This window comes from Triticum aestivum, chromosome 6B, assembly GCF_018294505.1.
Source record: "Triticum aestivum cultivar Chinese Spring chromosome 6B, IWGSC CS RefSeq v2.1, whole genome shotgun sequence".
NCBI lineage: Eukaryota > Viridiplantae > Streptophyta > Magnoliopsida > Poales > Poaceae > Triticum > Triticum aestivum.
In genome coordinates, this window is record NC_057810.1 from 352,289,701 (window position 1) to 352,302,689 (window position 12,989).

The following is a 12,989-nucleotide window of genomic DNA, read 5'->3' on the forward strand; positions in this document are numbered from 1 at the left end:
TCCACGCATAAAAATTAATGTAATTAAAAATCTTGATATGAAAAAGAAGATATTTGAAACTAATTGCCGGTTTGATATGTTTTAAAAATGTACAGCCCATTTCTCATTACTGATGGGACATTTTCTCGGCCAGCCGAATGAAAGCTCTCCTCGTCTTGAAAGATTTGCAGCCCAACAGGCCTGACAAAGCGACTTACTTGGCAAATCACAAAAAAACTAGGATGTGGTCGTGGACCCAGCTGTCAGCCTCTCCATGTACAGTACTCTTCCGATGGAAGTCGTTCCTTGACAATGTTGACCATGCCGCGTGGAGAGCACCACGGCAGTGGACGACGGCGAGGCCTAGGAAGGGGACGACGCGGAGCCGGGGAAGACGCGACAGTGGAAGCCCACGGGAAGAGGAGTACGAGGGTTTACTGGTTCAGCTGCGGTGTGAGGCTGCCGTCGCCGCAGGGCCTAGCCAGTGGTGGGAATAGTAGGGGCGGTGAGGCCTCCACGGCAGCACAGCCGGCCACGGGAGGCAGGAGCATGCGGCATGACCATCGCTGCTTTGGGCGGCTGGAGCAAGAAGACCAGAGGTTGAAGAAGCACTACGGCCGTTGGATGGACATCGCACGGTCACTGGAGCTAGAATCGTTCATATTGACTAAGTAGACAAAGCCCTTCATCCCCGTCAACTTAGTAGGCCCACAAGTCAGCCTCCCACCAAGGTGGGTCCCAGCTAGCCGGGGGAGTATTCATTTTTTTGTGCGTAATAAGGAGGCACTTCCGGTGGGTCCGAGCTAACAGCGGGGGGAACGTTTTTTTTGCGAAATACGATGGCCCATCAGGTGGTCCCAGCAGCCAGGGGGAAACGATTTTTTTCGCAAAATACTGGTGGCCCGTCCGGTGGGTCCCCGCTGTCAGGTGGAGGCATAACTATTTTCTGCGTAATAAGGAGGCACTTCCTTGCAGCTGTTGTGGACCCAGCTGTCAGCCTCTCCACGTACAGTACTCTTCCGATGGAAGTTGGTCGTTGACCACATTGACCACGCCGCGCCGAGAGCACCATGGCGGTGGACGACGACGAGGCCTAGGAAGGGGACGACGCGGAGCCGGGCCACGGGAGGCAGGAGCAGGCGGTAGCACAGCCGGCCACGGGAGGCAGGAGCAGGCGTGTCACATCCCTAGTTCTAGTATGCACTAGGCTAGCCTTCCATGTGAGCATCATGTTTAAATTCAAATGAAACTTGAATTGAGGAATTTTCAAAAGCCTCAGAAAACCTCTAAAAATAACCAACATTTAAATCTCATCAAATGAGTCCAAGAAAATGTTCCTGTTATTCTGTGAAAATATTGGCGTGAGGTAAAATTCAAACCAATATTTTCAGAGTCACAGAAATAATTTATTTTGGGTCTTTGATTTAAATCAATGATATATTTGGGTTGGAATTATTTCTGCTATATAAGAAATAATGTTCAAATATTTTTTAAGTTTGCATGTGACCTTGGACTAGCTATCTGAGCTCACATAAAAATTTACAGAAAGTTTTAAAATGGTTTAGTTTCCAAACTAAACCAGAACAAAATAACAGAAACCTGGCAGCAGCCCACCTGCCTGTGCGGCCCAGCACCGCAACAGACCGGCCCAGCCCACCACCGCCGTCGTCCTCCTGGCGCCAGTCGGCCAGGCGTGTAGCCGACGCGCACGCGCGGGCAGAGCGCCACGCCACCAGCTCACCTGTCTGCCTCCCTTGCCAGCGCGACGTCGTGTTGCTTCTCCTTGGCGCCTCCCTGACCCCTCTGGCCTATCCATTCCTCCTCTCCCCTCCTCTGCTCCCTCCCCGCAGCGCACCCGAGCGTGCTTGTTGCCGCCGCTTGCTGCTGCCATGGCCACCGTCCCCGCCTCGCCTCACCATTGTGTCCCAGAGCTCCGTCGTGGTCTTATTCATCCAGAAGACCCAGCCAAGAGCGTTCGCACGCTCTGCACTGCCTCCACCAAGCTCCTCCCCGACCGCCATCGCAGGAGATCCACTCTGCCGCCCCGTTCGCTCCGGTCCTCCTTCGAGCTCGCCGTCTGCACCGCTGAAACAGCCGTGAGCTTCTCCCTTGAACCATCCTCTCCGTTTTCTCGTTTGCACTCCGTAGCCGCCACGCCACTCACACCCGTACGCGCCGTCGCCTACGCTCACCGCCGACATGATCCCAGCGACAAATGGTCCGGCCGTCGTGCCTAACATGCTCACCACCTCGCGTAGTTTCTGTAAGTGCTAACCTCACATCGCCTAGGCCACCACAGCCGCGTTCCCGCGCATGCCCGAACGCCGGCGCCGCTGCCGAGCTCGTAGCCGTCGTCTCAGGCCACCCCAGCTCCCGCCGTCTGCTCCATCAGTTGTGCACGAGCAGCAGCTCTTCGTAGAGCCTCCCCACGCCCAAAACCATCGCATGTGGGCGATTTCCGAAGCCCTCCGTCGTCTCTGTCGTCGCCGGCGACGAGCCGTGGACCAGGTCCGGTGGGTTTGACCCCGCTAACCAGGGTTTGACTTCCCCCCCGTGTGTCACTGACGCGTGGGCCACCCCCCACCCCCGACATTTTTAGTTAGTATTAGTTTAACACTATTTAACCTAGGTTAGTTAGCTAATTAAACACTGACTAGTGGGCCCTGGCCCCACAAACAGTTTAGTTAGAATTAACTTAAGGCTAATTAACTTGGTTAATTAGTTGTGCCACTGACCAGTGGGACCCACTGGTCAGGTTTGACCTGGGCGACCCCACTGATCTGCTGACGTCACAGAGGCGTCGTGCTGACGCAATAACTCTTTTCTATAATTTAAATAAGTCTTAAATGATTTATTTATTTCAGAAAATGTCCAAAACTTTGAAAAATCATAGAAATTCAACCGTAGCTCAGAATGAAATAAATTATATATGAAAAATGATCAGAAAAATCCAATCTATCCATCTCTACAATTTTCATGCATGTTTGAACAACCTAAGTTTGCTGTATATGGCAATTTGCATAATTGGCATTTAAATAAGCACATATGGTGTTCGAATTTGAACCCTTGGTTCAAACCAACTTCATTTAATCTGTTCTAAGTTGCATTAGACAAAACACACTCATTTTGCCATGTAATATTCATGCATCATGTTGTTGCATTGCATTGATTGTGTTTTCTCTGTGTTGCCGGTATTTGTCCCATCTCGGTAGACATGGTTCCGACGATGAGTTCGATGACACCAATGAAGAACTATATTATCTTCAGAAGTGCCAGGCAAGCAAAACCCCCTTGTTCATTCCGATACAATCCCACTCTCTCGCTCCTGCTCTCTTTTACTACATTAGGACAACAACGATTCATCTGTTACTTGCTGCGGTAGTTGAACCCCTTTATCCTCTGCATGACCTGTCATTGCCACAGTAAATAGATGAAACCCACTAGCATGAGTAGGAGTTGTTTGAGCCCTGATGTGCCCACTCATTCATGCTTGTTTGTCATGCCTGCTATTGCTTAGAGTTGTGTCAGGTCTGATTCATCGGGGATGAATTAGAATGTGGTGAACATGTCCTACTGTTGAGAGCTAAGTGTGTGAACACGATTCTGTAAAGGTAGCGGTGAGAGGCCATGTAGGAGTACATGGTGGGTTGTCTCATTGAAGCCGTCATTAGGAACTGAGTTTTGTGTTTGTGATCAATGAACAGTTACTACCACACATTGGGCTCCGGGCACTCCAAGCTCTCTCAACTTATTAATCAACTTGATCTCTGTCCAGGAGTTGCAACTAGTTTCTGGTGTTTGTAGGTAGTGTTAGTAGTCTACCAGGTGCCACCCGGTACAGGTGGGCTTGGGACAGACTAGGCACAGTGGCACGGTGTACCAAGTGGCACCCGGATGGTGGGCTTGGGAACCCTGCTCACATCGTTTGGGGCCGTGAGCGACACCCTGGCCGGATCTCCTTGCGGATGGAACCCGAATAGGCGATAAACCTGGACGAGAGACTTGTGTGGTTAGTCAGGTCGTGGACGACACCCTCGCTGGGCTTCCGCTTGAAGGTTGCCGAGTACATGACGTGTAAACGGCGGTAAGTGGTGAGAGCGTGTGTGAAGAAGTACACCCCTGCAGGGTTAATATGATCTATGCGAATAGCCGTGTCCGCGGAAAAGGTCTTCTGGGTTGCCTGTACAGTTCATAGACAAGTGAAATTGGATACTCTAAAATACGCAAGATAAGCGTGAGTGCTATGGATGGCGTTCTCGTAGGGAGACGGGAGCGGATCCATAGTGGTGTATTGATATGGTGAATATGTGGACTCGTGTGCGCCACCTCAAAAGAGTTACTTGCAGTCGTAGTTCACGATAGCCACCGAGTCAAAGCTGGCTCGCTGCAGTTAAACCCCACCAACCCTTTGTTGATAATGATGCATATGTAGTTAGTTCTGATGTAAGTCTTGCTGGGTACATTTGTACTCACGTTTGCCTATTTTATGTTTTTGCAGAGAGACTTTAGTCTCGCTAGTAGTTCCGCGTGGACTTCGACGTTTAGCTTGTTACCTCAACTACAATCTTGTGCCCTTGGCAGGATCTGGTAGATAGTCAGGCTTCTCAGCCTTTTCCATTTGTAGATGTCTGTACTCAGACATGTTAAGCTTCCGCATGTGCTTTGACTTGTATGCTCTGAATGCTGGGTCGAGAGACCCATGTTTGTAATATCTCGCTCCCCGGAGCCTATTGAATAAAATGCTTGAGTCGTAGAGTCATGTTGTGATGCCATTTTGTATTTGCACATATCGAGCATATTGTGTGTATGTTATGGAAATGCTTGGTATGTGTGGGATCTGACTATCTAGTTGTTTATCCTTAGGAGTCTCTCTTACCGGAAAATGTCTCCTAGTGCTTCCACTGAGCCGGTAGCTTGCTACTGCTCCGGAACACTTAGGCTGGCCGGCATGTGTCCTTCTTCGTTCCTGTGTCTGTCCCTTCGAGGAAATGTCGCGCGATGAATACCGGAGTCCTGTTAGCCCGCTACAGCCCGGTTTACCAGAGTCCTGCTAGCCCAGTGCTACAACCTGGATTCACTCGCTGATGACCGACACGTTCGATGCTGGGTCATGGATGCCTGTCCCCGTAAGTTTGTGCCACTTTGGGTTTACGACTAGCTATGTCAGCCCGGGCTCCTTATCATATGGATGCTAGCGACACTATCATATACGTGTGCCAAAAGGCGCAAACGGTCCCGGGCAAAGGTAAGGCGATACCCGTGGGAATACCATGTGTGAGGCCGCAAAGTGATATGAGGTGTTACATGCTAGATCGATGTGGCATTGAATCGGAGTACTGACAGCTTTGGTATCAGAGCTTGACTGTCTGTAGGATTACCAAGCCAAACTGGTCGAAGTTGAGTCTAGAAATGCTTTAGTTATATGTAGGGGAATTGATTGTGGGATGGAACGTAAGGCTCTTTTTACTCCTTTACCTCATGCCCTTCTGATCTGAGTCATCTTACCTTCCTACCGGGTTAAGGAACTAGGCTTTCTCTTCTTTCTATCAGGATCACGTGTTACTAATCCGTAGACTTATAGAATTGTCGGACTTAAGCCTCGGTTCAGTTCCTATTACCTCTGTATGTTAATTGTTGATTTCAAAACCTTGATATTGTGCTTCCGAGTGGCTATGCCACCATTTTTGTAGCATGTCTCAAATTCTTTTAAGCTTTTACAGCCGTTATGCTGTCCGGGTCATCCCAGGTTTTCAAATAGTCTTATGCATTTGCAAATTCTTTTTACCGTTCTGAAGATCCTTTGTGCCAGATCAACCACACTAACTAGTGTGTTGAGGTACTTCATTGCCTCAACATTTATGTTGGAGCTATTATTATGACCCTAGGTGTCTAGAGTATCACCTAGTAATCCAGCCATGCTCTGTGTTCCCAGTGTGATGATTCTGGCCATTACTCTCGAAAGCATCCCATGATGCAACTTAGTAGTAGGTATTCCACTCCTGGGTTATGAACCCAAGATTCACCCTACCTCATGTTGATAGTTTTTGCTAGTTCCTTTAGGTTATTAGTAACCTTTGCGATTGTCCTTGAGATTCATGGTATATCCTTCTTCCAAATACTACGAACCACTTATGGCAGAAGTTCTTTGAACCAACGATCACAACCAGAGTGATCTCGATGAGTTCTCCATTCTATATTGTGACCCTGCCAGTCGTACCTTTTCTGCATGGGTTATCCGGAAGAAATATGTTGAACTCGTTCGACATGCTAATCCATGCATCCACAACTCAGAAAATCATATGTTCTTTTGAGTTTTCCCATTTTAGTTGTCTTCCGACCCTCGTCTATCAATTGATAGTCAAGAGTATGCGTGCATTCGATCGTCGATGCCTATTACTCTTGTGGTCCGTCAAGCCATTCTATTCTAGAGTGACTAGGAGAAACAAACTCCAGTACCCTTTTCCATTTCCAATATTGGGTCAAAGTAGTGGTATCCCGCAGATCAAAATGCCAATCCAGCTTTTGTTCTGTTCTACCTTGGAGTGTTGCCCTCTTTATGTCAGGAATGTCATGAGAATTGCACCATCTCTTATGAATTCCTGATGTAGTGATACTTCTCGCCATCATCATTCGTTCATCGGTTCCGTGTTGTTGCAACCAGAATGCCGACAAGTGAACCGTGATGTGTGAATTCAATACTCCTGGCAACCCCGTTGCTTGGTGGTTAAAGGACAATAATCTCATTCTTAGCGTGTTGGTTCCTGAATCACCATTCTAAGATAGATCGTGCTACCTAGTCCTTATTTCTGGTGCACCTCTCGATCAATGAGTTAGGGCTATGCCAATTCCTTGGTTATTTGATCATATCGTCTTGCCTGAAAAACATGATTGTTCCCGTGCTTAGTAACATATCGGTGGTTCGTGATTTTCCGAATATCTTCTCGGAGGTATCACCAGGTTGTCACCTGACCGCTATGTTGAATTCTGATCAAGTTGGTTCCTTGTAACCACCCCCTTCTCCAAGAATCTGTGTTGCATACCCCTGAGCTAGTTGGTTAAGCTAAACAACAACTTGGAGAGTTGGAAGATAAAAGCTTGTCCGACCTAGCTCATCACTAAGGGATATCTTGTATGTGTGTTGAAGGAAGCTGGTATTTTCATCGATTGACCCTCGTGATCAGTTAATGGGACCTATCACCTTATCCAACCTTTGATTTGAGTATGGGCTATCGTCAAATCAAATCAAAACCAATGATATTCGTAATGTTGTCTTACTCGTGGTTGTTTCCTCGAGCATACACCATTATATTCTTTGGGTCTAGCCAATACTATCGTCTTGTTCACATAGTTGTGGAATTCCATCTCCATTGGAATCTTGATAAATTGTTGTTGAGCCCATCGACAACATCCTTATCTCCTCCATGATGTTGTTGGACATTAAGCTAGTGTTGGAAACTTGTGCTAGCATTTTCTTCGTGCTATCTCATGAAGGATATGTTTGGATGAAAGAAGTGACTTTCTTTAATTCACGTGCACTTGATGTAAGTTGCCGCCGTGAATTCGAGAAAGTTTGTTTTTGCTTCCTTTGGAATCATCCCAAGTCAGTCACGCATGTGCGAAGTACTCTATGGTTTGATAGGTTGGCCGCCTCCATTCCATATGTGTTTCCTAGCACACCAAGCCACTGATTGATTTGTTCAAGGAGAAGAAGTTCCTTCTTAAGAGCAAGACTTATGCAAGGACTTTGATATCCTCGATGATGGTTCCCAACCTGAACTCGGTACTGTTTTATTATAAGACTACTATATGGTCATGCTTGTCTAGGACAGCGTGTTCACATGTATGTAGCAGAAATAGCTCATGTTTTGGAGCTTGCTATCGTAGTTCATTTCCCGAGAATCTTGCAACGTCATCTCGTCGGTTTGTGTTGCAAACTTTCATTTTTCTTTCTAGACTTGATGAGTCTGGAATATCATGTAACCAACCAGATCTGAATCTCAGGCAGATATGATGGTTGGAACCTTTCCAAGATATATGATGTAGGTCCTAACAAGGTTGATGTTCTGGCCGACACACCTAGCCGGAAGATCTATCCTTGTAGTATCTTGATTGAGCAAGTCGACCATCTTCTCCATGAGGATTTCGAGTGACTTATTATAGAAGTTTCTCCTTATGGATCCTTTGTATTCCAAAGTCCAACCTTTACTTGATGGCCATGTTGATGCTTTCAAGCATGATCGTGGTACCTAGAACGTCAAGGAGAACATTAGAAGCGGAGTGCTAAATGTCTCTCAGTCGATCATCCAGATTTTGCTTCCTTGGCTCCGCTAAGGTGAAATCCGAGAAGGTTATCTTCCTTTGTATCTGCATCATCCATCGATGTTCATCATGGTAGTACGTTGTGTTGCCATGATCCTTGACATGGATATTGGTAAAATCTTGATGAGTATGCAATTGCTCAAGTTCTTGAGAGCACGCACAATCTCTAGGTGTTATCATCGGCACCAACTGGGATTGCTTCCCGTTTCCTTGGTTATGCTATAAAATTTCAACAGTGGACTCACTCTCTACTGTTGAGCCTCTCCCCAGTTACTAAAATCATTCCTTGTGTTGGCTTCAACAAGGTAATCCACATCATCCATTCTAGTCTGAGTATGTCATTCTACCGAACCCGTCCAAATGGTCGCTCGAGAATTGCCTTAGGCTGGTATAAAGAGTTTCAATGATCTCTGAATCAAAGGTAATTCTTTTTGCCACTTAAGGGGATATTTCTACGAGTCACCTTCCCTAAGGTGCATCGTTATGGTATCATGGCAACTCAACTCCTCGCTACGTTGACAACCGTTAACCACCTTCTTAGGTGTGGAATATTGCCTACCTAGTGAACCTTTGTCATGTGTTTCACTCCATCCCTCTGTACGAATGCTTTGTGTCTCAGCTCGAGAGATGTTTCAATGTCCCACTCCGTGATTTGATCATGAGTTGTTCTACATTCGATGAGATCGATCCCTCTAGAGTTTTCCTTTCCCTTTCATTGTCATGTTAGTTGGAGTTCTCGGGGCAAGACATCGAGACAATGATGGTGATCGAGTCAACGTTCTTTGAAGTGCCACCTGGATCGTGAAGATTATGTTAGTTTGCGATCCCCCTTCATCTTACCCTACGCTTGAATCTCGGGACAAGATTCTTGTTTAGTAGGGGTGAGCTGTCACATCCCCAGTTCTGGTATGCACTAGGCTAGCCTTCCATGTGAGCATCATGTTTAAATTCAAATGAAACTTGAATGGAGGAATTTTCAAAAGCCTCAAAAAACCTCTAAAAATAACCAACATTTAAATCTCATCAAATGAGTCCAAGAAAATGTTCTTGTTATTCTGTGAAAATATTGGCGTGAGGTAAAATTCAAACCAATATTTTCAGAGTCACAGAAATAATTTATTTTGGGTCTTTGATTTAAATCAATGATATATTTGGGTTGGAATTATTTCCGCTATATAAGAAATAATGTTCATATATTTTGTAAGTTTGCATGTGACCTTGGACTAGCTCTCTAAGCTCACATAAAAATTTACATAAAGTTTAAAAATGGTTTAGTTTCCAAACTAAACCAAAACAAAATAACAAAAACAGAAAACAAAATAGAAAGAGAAGAGAGAGAAAAGAACTGACCTGGCAGCAGCCCACCTGCCTATGCGACCCAACACCGCAACAGACCGGCCCAGCCCACAACTGTCGTCGTCCTCCTGGCGCCAGTCGGCCAGGCGTGTGGCCGACGCGCGCGCGCGGGCAGAGCGCCACGCCACCAGCTCGCCTGCCTGCCTCCCTTGCCAGCACGACGTCGGGTTGCTTCTCCTTGGCGCCTCCCTGACCCCTCTGGCCTATCCATTCCTCCTCTCCCCTCCTCTGCTCCCTCCCCGCAGCGCACCCGAGCATGCTTGTCGCCGCCGCTCGCTGCTGCCATGGCCACCGTCCCCGCCTCGCCTCACCATCGTGTCCCAGAGCTCCGTCGTGGTCTTATTCATCCAGAAGACCCAGCCAAGAGCGTTCGCATGCTCTGCACTGCCTCCACCAAGCTCCTCCCCGACCGCCGTCACCGGAGATCCACTCTGTCGCCCCATTCGCTCCGGTCCTCCTTCGAGCTCGCCATCTGCACCGCTGAAACCGCCGTGAGCTTCTCCCTCGAACCATCCTCTCCGTTTTCTCGTTTGCACTCCGTAGCCGCCACGCCACTCACACCCGTACGCGCCGTCGCCTACGCTCACCGCTGATGTGATCCCAGCGACCAAATGGTCCGGCCGTCATGCCTAACACGCTCGCTGCCTCGCGTAGTTTCAGTAAGTGCTAACCTCGCATCACCTAGGCCACCGCAGCCGCGTTCCCGTGCATGCCCGAATGCCGGCGCCACTGCCGAGCTCGTAGCCGTCGTCTCCGGCCACCCGAGCTCCCACCGTCTGCTCCATCAGCTGTGCGCGAGCAGCAGCTCTTCGTAGAGCCTCCCCATGCCCAAAACCATCGGCTGTGGGTGATTTCCGAAGCCCTCCGCCATCTCTGTCATTGCCGGCGACGAGTCGTGGACCAGGTCCGGTGGGTTTGACCCCGCTGACCAGGGTTTGACTTCCCCCCATGTGTCACTGACGCGTGGGCCACCCCCCCCCCCCCCCCCCCCGCATTTTTAGTTAGTATTAGTTTAACAATAATTAACCTAGGTTAGTTAGCTAATTAAACGCTGACTAGTGGGCTCCGGCCCCACAAACAGTTTAGTTAGAATTAACTTAAGGCTAATTAACTTGGTTAATTAGTTGTGCCACTGACCAGTGGGACCCATTGGTCAGGTTTGACCTGGGCGACCCTGCTGATCTGCTGACGTCATAGAGGCGTCATGCTGACGCAATAACTCTTTTTTGTAATTTAAATAAGTCTTAAATGATTTATTTATTTCAGAAAATGTCCAAAACTTTGAAAAATCATAGAAATTCAACCGTAGCTCAGAATGAAATAAATTATATATGAAAAATGATCAGAAAAATCCAATCTATCCATCTATACCATTTTCATGCATGTTTGAGCAACATAAGGTTGCTGTATATGGCAATTTGCATAATTGGCATTTAAATAAGCACATATGGAGTTCGAATTTGAACCCTTGGTTCAAACCAACTTCATTTAATCTGTTCTAAGTTGCATTAGCCAAAACACACTCATTTTGCCATGTCATATTCATGCATCATGTTGTTGCATTGCATTGATTGTGTTTTCTCTGTGTTCCCGGTATTTGTCCCCTCTCGGTAGACATGGTTCCGACGATGAGTTCGATGACACCAATGAAGAACTATATTATCTTCAGAAGTGCCAGGCAAGAAAAAAACCCTTGTTCATTCCGATACAATCCCACTCTCTCGCTCCTGCTCTCTTTTACTACATTAGGACAACAATGATTCATCTGTTACTTGCTGCGGTAGTTGAACCCCTTTATCCTCTGCATGACCTGTCATTGCCACAGTAAATAGATGAAACCCACTAGCATGAGTAGGAGTTGTTTGAGCCCTGATGTGCCTACTCATTCATGCTTGTTTGTCATGCCTGCTATTGCTTAGAGTTGTGTCAGGTCTGATTCATCGGGGATGAATTGGAATGTGGTGAACATGTCCTACTGTTGAGAGCTAAGTGTGTGAACACGATTTGGTAAAGGTAGCGGTGAGAGGCCATGTAGGAGTACATGGTGGGTTGTCTCATTGAAGCCGTCCTTAGGAACTGAGTTATGTGTTTGTGATCCATGAACAGTTACTACCATACATTGGGCTCCGGGCACTCCAAGCTCTCTCGACTTATTAATCAACTTGATCTCTGTCCAGGAGTTGCAACTAGTTTCTGGTGTTTGTAGGTAGTGTTAGTAGTCTACCAGGTGGCACCCGGTATAGGTGGGCTTGGGACAGACTAGGCACAGTGGCACGGTGTACCAAGTGGCACCCGGATGGTGGGCTTGGGAACCCTACTCACATCGTTTGGGGCCGTGAGCGACACCCCGGCCGAATCTCCTTGCGGATGGAACCCGAATAGGCGATAAACCTGGACGAGAGACTTGTGTGGTTAGTCAGGTCGTGGCCGACACCCTCGCTGGGCTTCCGCTTGAAGGTTGCCGAGTACATGACGTGTAAACGGTGGTAAGTGGTGAGAGCGTGTGTGAAGAAGTACACCCCTGCAGGGTTAATATGATCTATGCGAATAGCCGTGTCCACGGAAAAGGACTTCTGGGTTGCATGTACAGTTCATAGACTAGTGAAATTGGATACTCTAAAATATGCAAGATAAGCGTGAGTGCTATGGATGGTGTTCTCGTAGGGAGACGGGAGCGGATCCATAGTGGTGTATTGATATGGTGAATATGTGGACTCGTGTGCGCCACCTCAAAAGAGTTACTTGCAGTCGTAGTTCAGGATAGCCACCGAGTCAAAGCTGGCTTGCTGTAGTTAAACCCCACCAACCCTTTGTTGATAATGATGCATATGTAGTTAGTTCTGATTTAAGTCTTGTTGGGTACATTTGTACTCACGTTTGCCTATTTTATGTTTTTGCAGAGAGACTTTAGTCTCCCTAGTAGTTCCGCGTGGACTTCGACGTTTAGCTTGTTACCTCAGCTACGATCTTGTGCCCTCGGCAGGATCTGCTAGATAGTTAGGCTTCTCAGCCTTTTCCATTTGTAGATGTCTGTGCTTAGACATGTTAAGCTTCCGCATGTGCTTTGACTTGTATGCTCTGAATGCTGGGTCGAGAGACCCATGTTTGTAATATCTCGCTCCTCGGAGCCTATTGAATAAAATAGTTGAGTCGTAGAGTCATGTTGTGATGCCATTTTGTATTTTGACATATCGAGCATATTGTGTGTATGTTATTGAAATGCTTGGTATGTGTGGGATCTGACCATCTAGTTGTTTATCCTTAGTAGTCTCTCTTACTGGGAAATGTCTCCTAGTGCTTCCACTGAGCCGGTAGCTTGCTACTGCCCCAGAACA